Consider the following 6,091-nt stretch of genomic DNA (forward strand, 5'->3'; position numbering starts at 1 on the left):
TGGCAGGAGGATGGAGCCAAAAGAGATCTCTGGCTCCTTCCTTTTAAGTTTCTACATATAAAGGGAATACTTAGAAAGAAAACCCCAGTACATGGAATATATTTAACATAGGAAACTTTCCAAAATGCCTCTAATCTACAGCAAAGGGTATTTGCATTTATTGTAATTCTGTCAACTCATAAAATAATTATGGTTGCTCTCAGACCCATAGTATATAAGAATTCTGAGTACATTTATTATAATATCTGTGAAGATTTCTTATCAATATTTGAAAAGAAATTACTACTTGACACATGGAAAACTGTTTGAGGCCAATACCATAATACTGCTCCAACTCCAAATAGAGATCTCTTTCATGCTAAATACTTCTATAGAGCAAGATGGCAGCTCTTCCTTTGCTTCATTTGCTGTGTTCTATTCTCCTTCCCCCCATTCAGATAGAAGCATTCCCCAAGATCCCCTGTTCTTTTCTCTATAAACGCTATCTTAATGCATTGCTCTTACACCAAGGCTTTTGTTATTATATATAAGCTGAAGATCCCCAAATCTCTATACCCAAACCCCAACCTTTTATTTGAGGAATGGTCTTCTAGTCTCACATAAAAGTAAACATGTAATTGAGTGTCCCATGTCTGCATAAGCATCATATCCAAACCTGAGCAGACCACCTTCTCTCAGAAACCAAATCTATTTCTGATTATCCTGTTTTCCCCAGTGGCATCACTACTCTTTCAGCTGTCACTGCTTAAAACCACAGAGTTAGCTTTTACTCTTTATCTTTTGTATTAACCATAACCAGCCAGTCACCAAGTCTCATCAATCATTTTCAAAATGCCTTTGTTTTCTACCTTTGTCTGTGCATTGCAACTGCCACTTTTAGGAAGTGCATCTCACCTAAAGGCTGGAACACTGCAACTGTTCTAGATGCATTCAATCCATATCACATAATGCTTCCAGAAAAAAAAAAATTCTTAAGACATTGATGTCACCATATCACTACTTGATTCAATGAGTTAAAATTAAAACCTTCAATTACATTTGAAGTCTCCAAAGCTACCATAGGTTACAGAATGCAATTAGAAACTAATGAATATGACTAACATCCCGAACATGAATTAAGAGGTTTTAGAATTGAACACATTTAACTAATACAAATTAGTGGGAAATGGCAGTGCTATTCCAAATATAAAAAATAGTCACAATTTCCATGGTAAACATGAAAAGGAAGAGTTTTATAAACCCCACATACCAGCCTTATTGTCTCTGGGGAATTAAAAGTGCACCTGTGCCCTTTTGGCACACACATGGACTCCGCTATACATAGATGGACAAGGGTATAACAGCATTACATTGCTTCTTTCTCTCTGTGGCATGGGTTATAAGCTATGATTTAAACTGTTTCTTTAAATATGCAAATCACATTTCATGCATAGATCCCACATTGATCTTGCAAAGACCAGCTCTCAGCTACATTTTAGCATGACATAGAGAGAGAAATCTCAATTTTGCTAAGGTAATCTTCTTTTATTGCATTTCTACAGTTTCCTCTTTACAAATTGTTACTAGTGTCACCCTTTAATGAGTAGTGAGGTACAGGGATTCTAATTTTATTTGAGATTTTATTCATTTAGGGGAAAAAAGTTCTCTCTATTATTTTTCAGAAATAGAAAAACTATGTCTTATTTACATAATTGTAAACTGCTCATTTTCTTTTCTCCATTAGCACAACATTGCTGCCTAATAAAGGGTATGATCTGAGAAAGAAAAAAGTGAGCATACACTAATGAGTAGTATCAGAGCAACAAGCGAAGTTGCAAAACACTTTTTTCGCCTGTCTTACTTATCATACATCAACAGACTTCATTTTCTACATGAATTCTCTCCCCACAAAAATAGTATTTTCAAATTTTCTACCATACACACAGAATCTAGCATATGATCCCAATCATTTTAGGATCCAGGGCCTCCTATATTTGCAGCTGAAGTTTAAGTATTAGGAAAACTACCATTTTCCCCCTATGATTTGCTGCGGGTACCTGCTGAATCTTCTAATATAAAACCAGGGGCAGGATTTAATAATATATATAGTTTAAAGGCCAGAAACAGTGGCTCATGCCTGTAATCCCAACACTTTGGGAGGCTGACGCGGGGGGATCGCTTGAGCCCACAAATTCGAGACCAGCCTGGCCAATATAGTGAGAGCTCAGCTCTATGAAAAATTAAAAAACTAGCATAGCATAGTGGCACATGCGTGTGGTCCCAGCTACTTGAGAGGCTGAGGTGAGATGATCACTTGAACCTGGGAGGTGGAGTTTGCAGTGAGCTCATATAGCGCCACTGCACTCCAACCTGGGTGACAGAGCAAGATCCTGTCTCAAAAAAAATTTTTTTAATTGTTTAAGGATCTAAACATTTGCCCACAAATAACTTGGATTTTTAAAAACTGGATCTCAATTTTACAGTCAGTTTTACATAATCACGCCTTATATTAACTAACCTAAATTCAGCAACTGGGTTTTACTTTTTGATTATTACCTTTTCTTATATGATCTAAAAAAATCTTCTTGATTTGTTTCACTATTCACTTTGCAACTTTGACTTTGTAAGACTTATGCAACTTTGACTTTGTAAGACTTGGAATAAACTAAGACCTGTTTGAGATAAGTCTTTAAAAGCTTTCTCTTAGTGTCACCCTGATTAAATCTTTCACAATCATTTTACCAAAAAAATTATATTTCCATCACATCCTTGAAGGTAAGGGGTACATTTTGTACTTCTCAATGGGCCTAGTATATTGTGTTATACTAAGTAGAAGTAAATATATATTGGGTGAAATGAACAAACATGTTACTATCCAATGGTTTAATCACTAATCAGTTAAGAATAAACTATATGAAGTACTAAATAATAAATGAATAGGGAAATATCCTTATAATATTCACGTATCATATTGACCCACACGCTTTTTGTGAGTTTTCTTTTTTTTAGACGAGGTCTTGCTTTGTCACCCAGGCTGGAGTGGAGTGGCGTGATCTCAGTTCACTGCCACCTCTGCCTCCCGGCTTCAAGCAATTCTGCCTCTGTCTCCCAAGTAGCTGGGATTACCGGCACCTGCCACCGTGCCCGGCTCATTTTAAAAAATATTTTTGGCCGGGCGCGGTGGCTCAAGCCTGTAATCCCAGTACTTTGGGAGGCCAAGACGGGCGGATCACAAGGTCAGGAGATTGAGACCATCCTGGCTAACACGGTGAAACCCCGTCTCTACTAAAAAAATACAAAAAACTAGCAGGGTGTGGTGGCGGGCTCCTGTAGTCCCAGCTACTCGGGAGGCTGAGGCAGGCGAATGGCGTAAACCCAGGAGGCGCAGCTTGCAGTGAGCTGAGATCCAGCCACTGAACTCCAGCCTGGGAGACAGAGCGAGACTCCGTCTCAACAACAACAACAGAAAAATATTTTTAGTAGAGACAGGGTTTCACCATGTTGGCCAGGCTGCTCTTAAACTCCTGACCTCAGGCAATCCGCCAGTCTCAGCCTCCCAAACTGCTGGGATTACAGGCGTGAGCAACCACGCCTGGCAGATTTTGTGAGTTTTCTACCGTGCTCAGAATACTCCATTCAGTGCCATGAATAGCTAACATGTTTAGTCAATTCTGATTATATTAGGTGAATGAATAAAAGTGACATACATTTTAATATTAACATTTTCTGTATTGTTATGACATATACATTGACTGTAACTACTGGAATATATACATACACACATATATACATATACACACACACAAATACACACACATTTCTACTGATTAAAATCCTTGAGGGAATTTTCCTGAGACTCCCCTGACTGCCTGAGTATTTACATTACATACTTTAAAACATATACTTGGCTGGGTGAGGTGGCTCATGCTTGTAATCCCAGCAATGTGGGAGGCCGAGGTGGGTGGATCACCTGAGGTCAGGAGTTCAAGACCAGCCTGGCCAACATGGTGAAATCCCATCTCTACTAGAAGTACAAAAAATTGGCCGGGTGTGGTAGCAGATACCTGTAATCCCAGCTACTCGGGAGGTTGAGGCAGGAGAATCACTTCAATCTGGGAGGTTGAGGTTGCAGTGAGCCGAGATCGTGCCATTGCACCCAGCCCAGGCAACGAGGCGTGACTCCGTCTCAAACAAAAAAAAACAAAACAAAAACAAAAAACGTATACTCATTCCTCAATCTTCAGAAACAGGTCCTGGCATGTTTTAAATTATATTATGGAATTCCTAATGTGGTATTTATTTTTACAATTTTACACTCCAGTTTACAGTGGAAGGAACATTCCATTAATAACAACTACAGACTTCCAAGTCTTCCTGGGCCACTCTTTCATTCACTCATTAGATATGGGTAACATTTGGGAGGTGGTACTATAATGACACGTTTTAGCTCTTCTTTCTCTTAGTGCCTAAAAAAAGTATAGTCTGCCCTGCACCATAAGCATCTGAGTCTCTTACACTGCTAAGTACATCTTATCTGTTAATCTTATCTATTCAATAAGCATGTAAGTTCCTCTAGAGCAGCTGTGTCATATTTTTCTCATAGGACCTACTATGATTAGGCACCACCAGAGGCCCTCCATACTTATCTCTGATGTTAAAATTAAGATTGCCAACAAAATTATGTTCAGATCATCATTAGATTCTGTTTTGCAGATAGTCTATATACTATTGGTAACATAATATTAACAACAGAAACAAGACAGATGCCTTCAATTATTTAGGTTTCTTTCTTAAAAATACATTAATTGGGTAAAATGACAATAGCTTATGGGAGTTGAGGTCATCTTGAGAAAAAAAAATTCAACATCTAAACACTCAATGGTCCATTTTTATGCTGTAGAAAAGAGAGAAAATGATGGACTCAGAACATGAAGTTAACATTTCTAGTGGATATGAGTGAGCAGCAGTAAAGTTTTTAATATACTAAGCATGACTAACAAATATAATTAGAAAATCACACAAGGTCAATTAATCAAAAAGGTCAAAGTAGGTGTCCAGAAGACATGATATACATGTGAAACATCTTAACTGAAAAAGTATAAATAATATTCATTTGCTAACCTTTTTGATGTAGAGCTGAGGTATCCTATATGAGTTAGGCTCCAATTGGCTATCTGCAGAGCCTTCCTTGCATATAACCCACACATGAAGTGTACTCTCTAAATCAGTTTCTAGATTGATTTCTAGATTTAAGTTTCCAGAATTTAAACATTCATGAAGGAATCTAATTAGAGAAGGCTTTTGGAATGAGTTCCTATCATTTAAGATTGTTTACGCATGCCTAATGAGAGAGTAAATTTAAAATGACTTTAGCAAGTATTTTTCAAGCAGTCAACACTGTTTTTGCATAAATGGCAAGTTTTTTTTTTAAAAGCACCATTTCTTGGTTCACATAATATTTAATTAGAGTAAATAACTGCACCAATAAGTACAACTGCCATATAAGTGAGGTTTGGAGAATAAGCACAATTGATTCGTGATAAGCCAAAATCTCAAATGTTGAGAGCAGAAGTACCAGGGTGTACTCAAGGATCCTCTACTAGCTGCAAACAGTCAGAGTGCCTTGGGCCTCAGTCAACATGTTAAATTCAGTGAACTGCAAGCATTGATTTCTCAAGGAATGTGGCTACAAGGAGGTGGGTTTAGAGAACTTCTATCATAAAGGTGATAGAATGGCAGACAGCCCAATAAGAGATATATCCCTTATGACCCACTTTACTGAGATCATTTTTTATTCTTAGCACACTTACATATTTTGAGTTGGGAATTTTATAAGACAGATATCTTTCTACAAGGAATGACTCAAATAAGGATTAAGATGGTACTAATAATAAAGCACATCTAATCACAGAAAATCTATTCCTCTGTCAAAAATACGTTGATAAACTAGGAGAGAACATAGCATATTTCCCTTAGGAGACATGTCCGTTCACCTAGAAATAATTTACTGCATTCATGAACACACACCAAAACTTAAGGAAGTAAAAGCAACACATATACAAAGCATTTCTGTTTAGCAATCTTTCCCTCAAGAATGAAAGAAGAAAATGAG

The sequence above is a fragment of the Rhinopithecus bieti genome, unplaced genomic scaffold (assembly GCF_001698545.2).
Source record: "Rhinopithecus bieti isolate Rb0 unplaced genomic scaffold, ASM169854v2 scaffold_30253, whole genome shotgun sequence".
NCBI classification, from domain to species: Eukaryota; Metazoa; Chordata; class Mammalia; order Primates; family Cercopithecidae; genus Rhinopithecus; species Rhinopithecus bieti.